Raw genomic sequence first — 14,337 nt, forward strand, 5'->3', positions numbered from 1 at the left:
GACGGAAGATTTAGAAACCTACAAATTCTTGCGTGGATTTGAATGTTTTACCCCAAATCTTGGTCTCAGAGTCCACAGGCCAATAAGATCACATAGAAAGTGTTACATAGTCAAAGGCATGTGTCTTTGGAATTGGAGTTAATGGGAAAATAAATACTCACGTAACTGTGCATCAACATAGACATGCATCTGAGGGGAGGCGTTCTCAGGGCTCAGAGGCCGGACCAGATGTGTCAACATGTCCCACGTCAACTGGTCTAGTAGGGAGTGAAGGTAACAGAACCCAGCCGTTCTTCAAGCAAGGGCAGAGGCTAAGGGGGAATGAGCCTGTCTACACTGAGTGTACAAAACACATCTCTTTGAACGGGGTATGGCAGTAGGTGTTAGGCGCACCGGTTTGAGTGTGTCAAGGACTGCAATGCTGCTGGGTTTTTCATGCTCAACAGTTTCCCTTGTGTATCAATAATGGTCCACCACCCAAGGGACAAACAGCCAAATTGACACAACTGTGGGAAGCATTGGAGTCAACATGTTCCTAATGTTTTGTACACTCAGTGTATATTGTCAAGAGCCCCCTAATCATAGACCTGTCCACAGGAGCTGCTGAAGACGGCAAATGACCCTAGCGCTATCACCCAATACCAGTGGAGGCTGAGGGGAGGACCGCTCATAATAATGGCTGGAATGGAGTGTAAGGGAGTGAATGAATGAAAACCATGTGTTTGATACCTTTCCATTCACTCCATTCCGGACATTATTATGAGCCGTCCTCCCCTCTGCAGCCTCCACTGTGACTGACATAATAAAGCTGTGGGATGTGGTAGTTGATGCTGTGTACTTCAGTGTGACGTGTGTTCATTTATCAACGTGGAGACAGTAATAATATACCTTCTGGGTTGATCATCTTTCCCCTTCATTATACCGTTTGTCTTGTCATTTTCATTTGAGCAACATTCTGGACAGTGTTTGATACGGTACATGTGAGTAAGTAGGAGTGTATGTAAACCACTTACATGCTAGGATATTGGAACTCAAATGGTGTCCATAGCAACGTACTGTATGTTCTTTGACCTCAGTAATGCTTCCCCTGTTCCCATTAGGCTGCATTGTCATTATTAATTTGCTAGATGCTGAACGGAGATGGTGAAGAGAGAGAGAGAGATGAAAAGCAAAGGCCCTGGAACAGAAAGATTTCCAGGACGGTGGAACAAGTCTTCCTCCAGTAAATCCTACTAATAGATGTCTCATTGGGGGACTGGTGTGAATGTTTCTGCTGTGGGTTAGCTCTCTTTGATTCAAGCATTTAGGGCACTCCTTGTCCAGGGATGTGTGTGTTTAGTAGGGTAGGGATTTAGGGGGTTGGATATTAGCTGTAATGTGGGAGTATGTTGGCTCGCAGGTGTTTGAAACGGGAAAGTCCATAATTCTCAAAAAAGTGCAAATCCAAGTAGTAAAAATGCTGTAGATTTTACTTATCCTTTATTTTAGCAGGGAGTCCCATTGAGACCAAAGTCTATTTTTCAAATGTATAAAATGTACAACATTCAAACATACAACGTCATAAAATCATACGATACAATGAGTAATTTAAGAAGCAATCATAATAAAAAGATTGAAAGTTGAATAGGAATAGTAAGAACAATAGTCCATCATAAGGCAGTTTGGGATGGAGCAGTTGAGTGGTTCCTGCTATATTTCAGATTCTATACTGGACTAAGACTAAGACATGTCCTGTATGGATATACAAATAATCATGAATGCACTATTGTCCCTCTGCCAAGTCAGAAAGCACTACAGAAATGCTGTTTCATAGAGTAGTCAATGAACAAGCTCAAGTTGGGAAAATTCCATCATATGACAGATTCTAAATGATTTAGGCTACTAAATCAGCCTCCCCCCTCTCTCTTAAATTCAATGCAGACAATCCATCAGTTTGTCAATAAGGTCTTTCATATTGCATGGCATGACCGATTCCTCACCGTAGCCGCAGGCCTAGCTAACACTGTGTTGGCATAGATTCATCTGCCTTCAATGACTCATATTCCCCAACAACTAGCCCCGTAATGGCAGTACTGGCCCTCTTTGTAGAGAGTGACTTCAAAGACTTGTTGAGACAGAGCCCAGTTTGAATAACAAAACCATGTTGCCTGTTTGGCTGAGGCTTGTCTATTAGAGATTCAATGATAAAGCAGAGAGAACTCTACGGTCACTGATGGGTCTGCTAACCACCAAAGACTGAATCTGGTCAAGCGGTTATGGCCCTTATCACAAAAAGCCTACCAATAATGAGGTGACACAGAACATGGCATGGAATGCGATGGGAGGGGCAGGAGGGGCACTTAAGTAGTAACATATTCCAGAGCCTTTCCACATGTGTAGCAAAATGAAAGTAGTTTAGTCTTTAAATGTACCCACTTGTGTTCTGCGTATCAGTATCTATCAATTATTTTTGAGAAAGAAAGAGGAGAGACGATGTGTCCTTAACTTACCTGTGATGTAATTTACCCAATGATCGCTTGGCTGGCTAGAGTGATGAATATCCCTTTATGCCATCGCTCACTGTTCACGCTTCAACGATCTCATGACAGATGTTCATCACAACAGTAAGGTTGTCTTGGAGATAAGAATAGAAAGAGAATGTGAGAAAGAGAAAAGGAAAGAGGGAGCAGAGTTCAAAAATCAACCAGCTGTTAAATGTTACTTTGACTTGATGAGCAGTTTTCCACTCAGCAAGTGCAAGACAAATGTCTGTTCATACTGTATTTCTCTCTGTTATGACAATATCTTTATTGTCTCCAACCAAACCCACGAAATACCAACTCTCAACACTATTTGAATGAGATCATACAAAATTTGCCTCAGCCTGTAAGAATACATTTTGAACAGGTTGACATATATTGTCACGAGTCTTACCCTGGAGGCAGAACTGAGCAATTTCCCGCTAAATGGGCCAGCTGCAAAACTGTCTGTATTGTAAAAAATTCTGGAAACCAAAATGAGCTTTTAGCTCTTAATTTAAGATTAGGGTTAGTCATTGGGGTTAGAAGTGTGGTCAAGGTTAAGGTTAGGTTTTGAATCAGATTTTATGACTTTGTGGCTGTGCCAGCTAGTGACCACTCTGCAGAGCTGCCTCCAGGGCAAGATTCATGACAATAAACGCCAACCTACACATTTTGAGGGTGGAATGAATGTTGTGAATAATAAGAACCATAAACCAGGGCTTCAAACGGATACATTTTGTACTGTTTTCTCGTTGTTATCAATGTGCCTTGTGTTAAAAACACAACAAGAACATGCAGAAAAATACAGACAAGTTGAGACTGTAACTCTGGTGTCATCACTTCTTACTGGAAATGGTTGGCACCAGTTTTGCAACCCAGCCTTGACATCCCCGGCTCACCGAATTCTCCTCAACTACTCTTTATACCTTCCACGGTGGCTGCAGTGTCAACGCTACTGGCCAGTCTGACAGTTTTTATCCATGATGCTCCTATACTGCCCAGTGATGGAAGCGGAGAGATGGGTGGCTGAGGGTGGCTGAGGTCCCAAGGAATCTTCTTGGCCTTCCTGCGACACGTGGTGTTGTAGGTGTCCTGGAGGGCAGGCAGTGAGCACCCAGTGGTGCGTTGGGCTGAGCGTACCACCCTCTGTAGAGCTTTGCGGTCAGCGGCGAGGGAGTTGCCGTACCAGGCTGTGATGCAGCCCGGCAGAATGATGTCTATGGTGCTCCTGTAGAACACTGTGAAGGCCCTCGGGGACAGGACTCATTTCTTCAGCCTCCTGAGATTGAAGTGGCTGTTGTGGATTCTTCACCACAATGTCTGTGTGGTGAAAACATCAGGACTGGCAGCGTCTTGGGTGAGGCAGCTTTCTCATGGTCATTTTCCATAAGCAGAGATGACGTCACGGTGGCTTATTGTTTTAGTTGTCAGTGGGGATTTCCTTTAGGATGGAATTTCAGCATGGCTCGTAGAGTTGTAGCATGGCCAGCCCAGGTGTCATAGAGCTGCAGGTGATGCTGGTGGTTTACGCCTGCTGTTTAGCTGTTAGCAGCACTTAGGCTGGCACAGTGAGAATCCAGGTTACCAGCCTCTCATGTCATACCACGCCACTCCGCATGGTCTTTCTCCCATGAAGAAGGTCCCCACTGTTTGGTTTGTACTGCTGTCGGCCGGTGGTCTTATATGTTCATGGTCTAACTGCATTAGAAGGATTTTGTCTCCCTGGGGCCTTTACCAGTTATAAAAATATAGATTGGTACAAAAAAATATTTTATTCATCATCCTGTGCAGCAGAGGGCAGAGAGAGGAATTAAGATACTATTTCATATCAAGTGATAAACCATACCAACACCTGCCTGTAGAGAGATAAACCATACCACCACCTCCCCGTAGAGAGATAAACCATACCACCACCTCCCTGTAGAGAGATAAACCATACCACCACCTGCCTGTAGAGAGATGAACTATACCACCACCTCCATGTAGAGAGATAAACCATACCACCACCTGCATGTAGAGGGATAAACCATACCACCACCTCCATGTAGAGAGATAAACCATACCACCAACTCCATGTAGAGAGATAAACCATACCACCACCTGCCTGTAGAGAGATAAACTATACCACCACCTCCATGTAGAGAGATAAACCATACCACCACCTACCATACCACCACCTCCATGTAGAGAGATAAACCATACCACCACCTGCCTGTAGAGAGATAAACGATACAACCACCTTCATGTAGAGAGATAAACCATACCACCACCTCCATGTAGAGATAAACCATACCACCACCTCCCCGTAGAGAGATAAAGTATACCATCACCTCCATGTAGAGAGATAAACCATACCACCACCTGCCTGTAGAGAGATAAACCATACCACCACCTCCATGTAGGGAGATAAACCACACCACCACCTGCCTGTAGAGAGATAAACCATACCACCACCTCCATGTAGAGAGATAAACCATACCACCACCTGCCTGTAGAGAGATAAACCATACCACCACCTCCATGTAGAGATATAAACCATACCACCACCTCCATGTAGAGAGATAAACCATACCATCACCTCCATGTAGAGAGATAAACCACCTCCCCATAGAGAGATAAACCATACCACCACCTCCATGTAGAGAGATAAACCACCTCCACATAGAGAGATAAACTATACCACCACCTCCATGTAGAAAGATAAACCATACCACCACCTGCCTGTAGAGAGATAAACCATACCATCACCTCCCCGTAGATAGATAAACCATACCACCACCTCCATGTAGAGAGATAAACAATATCACCACCTGCCTGTAGAGATATAAAACATACCAAACACCTCCCTGTAGAGAGATAAACCATATCACCACCTCCCTGTAGAGAGATAAATCATACCACCACCTGCCTGTAGAGAGATAAACCATACCCCCACCTCCACGTAGAGAGATAAACCATACAACCACCTGCCTGTAGAGAGATAAACTATACCACCACCTCCATGTAGAGAGATAAACCATACCACCACCTACCATACCACCTCATCCATTTAGAGAGATAAACCATACCACCACCTCCCTGTAGAGAGATAAACTATACCACCACCTCCCTGTAGAGAGATAAAGCATACCACCACCTCCATGTAGAGATATAAACCATACCACCACCTCCACGTAGAGAGATAAACCATACCACCACCTCCACGTAGAGATATAAACCATACCACCACCTCCACGTAGAGAGATAAACCATACCACCACCTCCATGTAGAGATAAACCATACCATCACCTCCATGTAGAGAGATAAACCTTACCTCCACCTGCCTGTAGAGAAATAAACCATCCCACCACCTCCATGTAGAGAGATAAACCATACCACCACCTCCCTGTAGAGAGATAAACCATACCACCACCTCCCTCTAGAGAGATAAACCATACCACCACCTCCACGTAGAGAGATAAACCATACCACCACCTGCCTGTAGAGAGATAAACTATACCACCACCTTCATGTAGAGAGATAAACCATACCACCACCTCCATGTAGAGATAAACCATACCACCACCTCCCCGTAGAGAGATAAACTATACCACCACCTCCATGTAGAGAGATAAACCATACCGCCACCTGCCTGTAGAGAGATAAACCATACCACCACCTCCATGTAGAGACATAAACCATACCACCACCTGCCTGTAGAGAGATAAACCATACCACCACCTCCATGTAGAGAGATAAACCATACCACCACCTGCCTGTAGAGAGATAAACCATACCACCACCTCCATGTATAGATATACACCATACCACCACCTCCATGTAGAGATATAAACCATACCACCACCTCCATGTAGAGTGATAAACCATACTACCTCCTCCCCGTAGAGAGATAAACCATACCATCACCTCCATGTAGAGAGATAAACCACCTCCCCATAGAGAGATAAACCATACCACCACCTCCATGTAGAGAGATAAACTACCTCCACGTAGAGAGATAAACTATACCACCACCTCCATGTAGAGAGATAAACCATACCACCACCTGCCTGTAGAGAGATAAACCATACCATCACCTCCCCGTAGATAGATAAACCATACCACCACCTCCATGTAGAGAGATAAACCATACCACCACCTCCATGTAGAGAGATAAACCATACCATCACCTCCATGTAGAGAGATAAACCACCTCCCCATAGAGAGATAAACCATACCACCACCTCCATGTAGAGAGATAAACCACCTCCACATAGAGAGATAAACTATACCACCACCTCCATGTAGAAAGATAAACCATACCACCACCTGCCTGTAGAGAGATAAACCATACCACCACCTCCATGTAGAGAGATAAACCATACCACCACCTGCCTGTAGAGAGATAAACCATACCACCACCTCCATGTATAGATATACACCATACCACCACCTCCATGTAGAGATATAAACCATACCACCACCTCCATGTAGAGTGATAAACCATACTACCTCCTCCCCGTAGAGAGATAAACCATACCATCACCTCCATGTAGAGAGATAAACCACCTCCCCATAGAGAGATAAACCATACCACCACCTCCATGTAGAGAGATAAACTACCTCCACGTAGAGAGATAAACTATACCACCACCTCCATGTAGAGAGATAAACCATACCACCACCTGCCTGTAGAGAGATAAACCATACCATCACCTCCCCGTAGATAGATAAACCATACCACCACCTCCATGTAGAGAGATAAACCATACCACCACCTCCATGTAGAGAGATAAACCATACCATCACCTCCATGTAGAGAGATAAACCACCTCCCCATAGAGAGATAAACCATACCACCACCTCCATGTAGAGAGATAAACCACCTCCACATAGAGAGATAAACTATACCACCACCTCCATGTAGAAAGATAAACCATACCACCACCTGCCTGTAGAGAGATAAACCATACCATCACCTCCCCGTAGATAGATAAACCATACCACCACCTCCATGTAGAGAGATAAACAATATCACCACCTGCCTGTAGAGATATAAAACATACCAAACACCTCCCTGTAGAGAGATAAACCATATCACCACCTCCCTGTAGAGAGATAAATCATACCACCACCTGCCTGTAGAGAGATAAACCATCCCACAGCCTCCATGTAGAGAGATAAACCATCCCACCACCTCCATGTAGAGAGATAAACCATACCACCACCTCCCTGTAGAGAGATAAACCATACCACCACCTGCCTGTAGAGAGATAAACCATACCACAACCTCCCTTTAGAGAGATAAACCATCCCACCACCTCCATGTAGAGAGATAAACCATACCACCACATCCATTTAGAGAGATAAACCATACCACCACCTCCCTGTAGAGAGATAAACTATACCACCACCTCCCTGTAGAGAGATAAAGCATAGCACCACCTCCATGTAGAGATATAAACCATACCACCACCTCCACGTAGAGAGATAAACCATACCACCACCTCCACGTAGAGATATAAACCATACCACCACCTCCACGTAGAGAGATAAACCATACCACCACCTCCATGTAGAGATAAACCATACCACCACCTCCATGTAGAGAGATAAACCTTACCTCCACCTGCCTGTAGAGAAATAAACCATCCCACCACCTCCATGTAGAGAGATAAACCATACCACCACCTCCCTGTAGAGAGATAAACCATACCACCACCTCCCTCTAGAGAGATAAACCATACCCCCACCTCCACGTAGAGAGATAAACCATACCACCACCTGCCTGTAGAGAGATAAACTATACCACCACCTCCATGTAGAGAGATAAACCATACCACCACCTACCATACCACGACCTCCACGTAGAGAGATAAACCATACCACCACCTGCCTGTAGAGAGATAAACTATACCACCACCTTCATGTAGAGAGATAAACCATACCACCACCTCCATGTAGAGATAAACCATACCACCACCTCCCCGTAGAGAGATAAACTATACCACCACCTCCATGTAGAGAGATAAACCATACCGCCACCTGCCTGTAGAGAGATAAACCATACCACCACCTCCATGTAGAGAGATAAACCATACCACCACCTGCCTGTAGAGAGATAAACCATACCACCACCTCCATGTAGAGAGATAAACCATACCACCACCTGCCTGTAGAGAGATAAACCATACCACCACCTCCATGTATAGATATACACCATACCACCACCTCCATGTAGAGATATAAACCATACCACCACCTCCATGTAGAGAGATAAACCATACCACCTCCTCCCCGTAGAGAGATAAACCATACCATCACCTCCATGTAGAGAGATAAACCACCTCCCCATAGAGAGATAATCTATACCACCACCTCCATGTAGAGAGATAAACCATACCACCACCTGCCTGTAGAGAGATAAACCATACCATCACCTCCCCGTAGATAGATAAACCATACCACCACCTCCATGTAGAGAGATAAACCATACCACCACCTCCATGTAGAGAGATAAACCATACCACCACCTGCCTGTAGAGATATAAACCATACCACCACCTCCCTGTAGAGAGATAAACCATACACCCACCTCCCTGTAGAGAGATAAACCATACCACCACCTGCCTGTAGAGAGATAAACCATACCACCACCTCCATGTAGAGAGATAAACCATCCCACCACCTCCATGTAGAGAGATAAACCATACCACCACATCCATGTAGAGAGATAAACCATACCACCACCTCATGTAGAGAGATAAACCATACCACCACCTCCCTGTAGAGAGATAAAGCATACCACCACCTCCCTGTAGAGAGATAAACCATCCCACCACCTCCATGTAGAGAGATAAACCATACCACCACATCCATTTAGAGAGATAAACCATACCACCACCTCATGTAGAGAGATAAACTATACCACCACCTCCCTGTAGAGAGATAAACCATACCACCACCTCCCTGTAGAGAGATAAACCATACCACCACCTGCCTGTAGAGAGATAAACCATACCACCACCTCCCTGTAGAGAGATAAACCATCCCACCACCTCCCTGTAGAGAGATAAACCATACCACCACATCCATTTAGAGAGATAAACCATACCACCACCTCATGTAGAGAGATAAACTATACCACCGCCTCCCTGTAGAGAGATAAAGCATACCACCACCTCCATGTAGAGATATAAACCATACCACCACCTCCATGTAGAGAGATAAACCATACCACCACCTCCATGTAGAGATAAACCATACCACCAACTCCCTGTAGAGAGATAAACCTTACCTCCATCTGCCTGTAGAGAAATAAACCCTCCCACCACCTCCATGTAGAGAGATAAACCATACCACCACCTCCATGTAGAGAGATAAACCATACCACCACCTCCATGTAGAGATATAAACCATACCACCACCTCCATGTAGAGATAAACCATACCACCACCTCCATGTAGAGAGATAAACCATACCACCACCTCCATGTAGAGAGATAAACCATACCAGCAACTCCATGTAGAGATATAAACGATACCACCACCTCCATGTAGAGAGATAAACCATACCACCACCTCCCTGTAGAGAGATAAACCATACCACCACCTCCATGTAGAGAGATTAACCATACCACCACCTCCATGTAGAGAGATAAACCATACCACGACCTCCAAGTAGAGATATAAACCATACCACCACCTGCATGTAGAGAGATAAACCATACCACCACCTCCATGTAGAGAGATAAACCTTACCTCCACCTGCCTGTAGAGAAATAAACCATCCCACCACCTCCATGTAGAGAGATAAACCATACCACCACCTCCATGTAGAGAGATAAACCATACCACCAACTCCATGTAGAGATATAAACCATACCACCACCTCCATGTAGAGAGATAAACCATACCACCACCTCCCTGTAGAGAGATAAACCATACCACCACCTCCATGTAGAGAGATTAACCATACCACCACCTCCATGTAGAGAGATAAACCATACCACCACCTCCATGTAGAGAGATAAACCATACCACCACCTCCATGTAGAGATAAACCATACCACCACCTCCATGTAGAGAGATAAACCATACCACCACCTCCCTGTAGAGAGATTAACCATACCACCACCTCCCTGTAGAGAGATAAACCATACCACTTCCTCCCTCTAGAGAGATAAACCATACCACCACCTCCATGTAGAGAGATAAACCATACCACCACCTCCCTGTAGAGAGATTAACCATACCACCACCTCCCTCTAGAGAGATAAACCATACCACCACCTGCCTGTAGAGAGATAAACCATACCACCACCTCCATGTAAAGATATACACCATACCACCACCTCCCCGTAGATAGATAAACCATACCACCACCTCCATGTAGAGAGATAAACCATACCACCACCTGCCTGTAGAGAGATAAACCATACACCCACCTCCCTGTAGAGAGATAAACCATACCACCACCTGCCTGTAGAGAGATAAAACATCCCACCACCTCCATGTAGAGAGATAAAACATCCCACCACCTCCATGTAGAGAGATAAACCATACCACCACCTCCCTGTAGAGAGATAAACCATACCACCACATCCATTTAGAGAGATAAACCATACCACCACCTCATGTAGAGAGATAAACTATACCACCACCTCCATGTAGAGAGATAAACCATACCACCACCTCCCTGTAGAGAGATAAACCATACCACCACCTGCCTGTAGAGAGATAAACCATACCACCACCTCCCTGTAGAGAGATAAACCATCCCACCACCTCCATGTAGAGAGATAAACCATACCACCACCTCATGTAGAGAGATAAACTATACCACCACCTCATGTAGAGAGATAAACTATACCACCGCCTCCCTGTAGAGAGATAAAGCATACCACCACCTCCATATAGAGATATAAACCATACCACCACCTCCACGTAGAGAGATAAACCATACCACCACCTCCACGTAGAGATATAAACCATACCACCACCTCCATGTAGAGAGATAAACCATACCACCACCTCCATGTAGAGATAAACCATACCACCACCTCCCTGTAGAGAGATAAACCTTACCTCCACCTGCCTGTAGAGAAATAAACCCTCCCACCACCTCCATGTAGAGAGATAAACCATACCACCACCTCCATGTAGAGAGATAAACCATACCACCACCTCCATGTAGAGATATAAACCATACCACCACCTCCATGTAGAGATAAACCATACCACCACCTCCATGTAGAGAGATAAACCATACCACCACCTCCATGTAGAGAGATAAACCATACCACCAACTCCATTTAGAGATATAAACGATACCACCACCTCCATGTAGAGAGATAAACCATACCACCACCTCCATGTAGAGAGATAAACCATACCACCAACTCCATGTAGAGATATAAACCATACCACCACCTCCATGTAGAGAGATAAACCATACCACCACCTCCCTGTAGAGAGATAAACCATACCACCACCTCCATGTAGAGAGATTAACCATACCACCACCTCCATGTAGAGAGATAAACCATACCACCACCTCCATGTAGAGAGATAAACCATACCACCACCTCCATGTAGAGATAAACCATACCACCACCTCCATGTAGAGAGATAAACCATACCACCACCTCCCTGTAGAGAGATTAACCATACCACCACCTCCCTGTAGAGAGATAAACCATACCACTTCCTCCCTCTAGAGAGATAAACCATACCACCACCTCCATGTAGAGAGATAAACCATACCACCACCTCCCTGTAGAGAGATTAATCATACCACCACCTCCCTCTAGAGAGATAAACCATACCACCACCTGCCTGTAGAGAGATAAACCATACCACCACCTCCATGTAAAGATATACACCATACCACCACCTCCATGTAGAGATATAAACCATACCACCACCTCCATGTAGAGAGATAAACCATACCACCTCCTCCCCGTAGAGAGATAAACCATACCATCACCTCCATGTAGAGAGATAAACCACCTCCCCATAGAGAGATAAACCATACCACCACCTCCATGTAGAGAGATAAACCACCTCCACGTAGAGAGATAAACTATACCACCACCTCCATGTAGAGAGATAAACCATACCACCACCTGCCTGTAGAGAGATAAACCATACCATCACCTCCCCGTAGATAGATAAACCATACCACCACCTCCATGTAGAGAGATAAACCATACCACCACCTCCATGTAGAGAGATAAACCATACCACCACCTGCCTGTAGAGATATAAACCATACCACCACCTCCCTGTAGAGAGATAAACCATACCACCACCTCCCTGTAGAGAGATAAACCATACCACCACCTGCCTGTAGAGAGATAAACCATACCACCACCTCCATGTAGAGAGATAAACCATCCCACCACCTCCATGTAGAGAGATAAACCATACCACGACATCCATGTAGAGAGATAAACCATACCACCACCTCATGTAGAGAGATAAACCATACCACCACCTCCCTGTAGAGAGATAAAGCATACCACCACCTCCCTGTAGAGAGATAAACCATCCCACCACCTCCATGTAGAGATAAACCATACCACCACCTTCATGTAGAGAGATAAAACATACCACCACCTCCCTGTAGAGAGATTAACCATACCACCACCTCCCTCTAGAGAAATAAACCATACCACCACCTGCCTGTAGAGAGAAAACCATACCACCACCTCCATGTAAAGATATACACCATACCACCACCTCCATGTAGAGATATAAACCATACCACCACCTCCATGTAGAGAGATAAACCATACCACCTCCTCCTCGTAGAGAGATAAACCATACCATCACCTCCATGTAGAGAGATAAACCACCTCCCCATAGAGAGATAAACCATACCACCACTTCCATGTAGAGAGATAAACCACCTCCACGTAGAGAGATAAACTATACCACCACCTCCATGTAGAGAGATAAACCATACCACCACCTGCCTGTAGAGAGATAAACCATACCATCACCTCCCCGTAGATAGATAAACCATACCACCACCTCCATGTAGAGAGATAAACCATACCACCACCTCCATGTAGAGAGATAAACCATACCACCACCTGCCTGTAGAGATATAAACCATACCACCACCTCCCTGTAGAGAGATAAACCATACCACCACCTCCCTGTAGAGAGATAAACCATACCACCACCTGCCTGTAGAGAGATAAACCATACCACCACCTCCATGTAGAGAGATAAACCATCCCACCACCTCCATGTAGAGAGATAAACCATACCACCACATCCATGTAGAGAGATAAACCATACCACCACCTCATGTAGAGAGATAAACCATACCACCACCTCCCTGTAGAGAGATAAAGCATACCACCACCTCCCTGTAGAGAGATAAACCATCCCACCACCTCCATGTAGAGAGATAAACCATACCACCACATCCATTTAGAGAGATAAACCATACCACCACCTCATGTAGAGAGATAAACTATACCACCACCTCCCTGTAGAGAGATAAACCATACCACCACCTCCCTGTAGAGAGATAAACCATAACACCACCTGCCTTTAGAGAGATAAACCATACCACCACCTCCCTGTAGAGAGATAAACCATCCCACCACCTCCATGTAGAGAGATAAACCATACCACCACATCCATTTAGAGAGATAAACCATACCACCACCTCATGTAGAGAGATAAACTATACCACCACCTCCCTGTAGAGAGATAAAGCATACCACCACCTCCATGTAGAGATATAAACCATACCACCACCTCCACGTAGAGAGATAAACCATACCACCACCTCCATGTAGAGAGATAAACCATACCACCAACTCCATGTTGAGATATA

The sequence above is a fragment of the Salvelinus fontinalis genome, unplaced genomic scaffold, assembly GCF_029448725.1.
Source record: "Salvelinus fontinalis isolate EN_2023a unplaced genomic scaffold, ASM2944872v1 scaffold_0675, whole genome shotgun sequence".
NCBI classification, from domain to species: Eukaryota; Metazoa; Chordata; class Actinopteri; order Salmoniformes; family Salmonidae; genus Salvelinus; species Salvelinus fontinalis.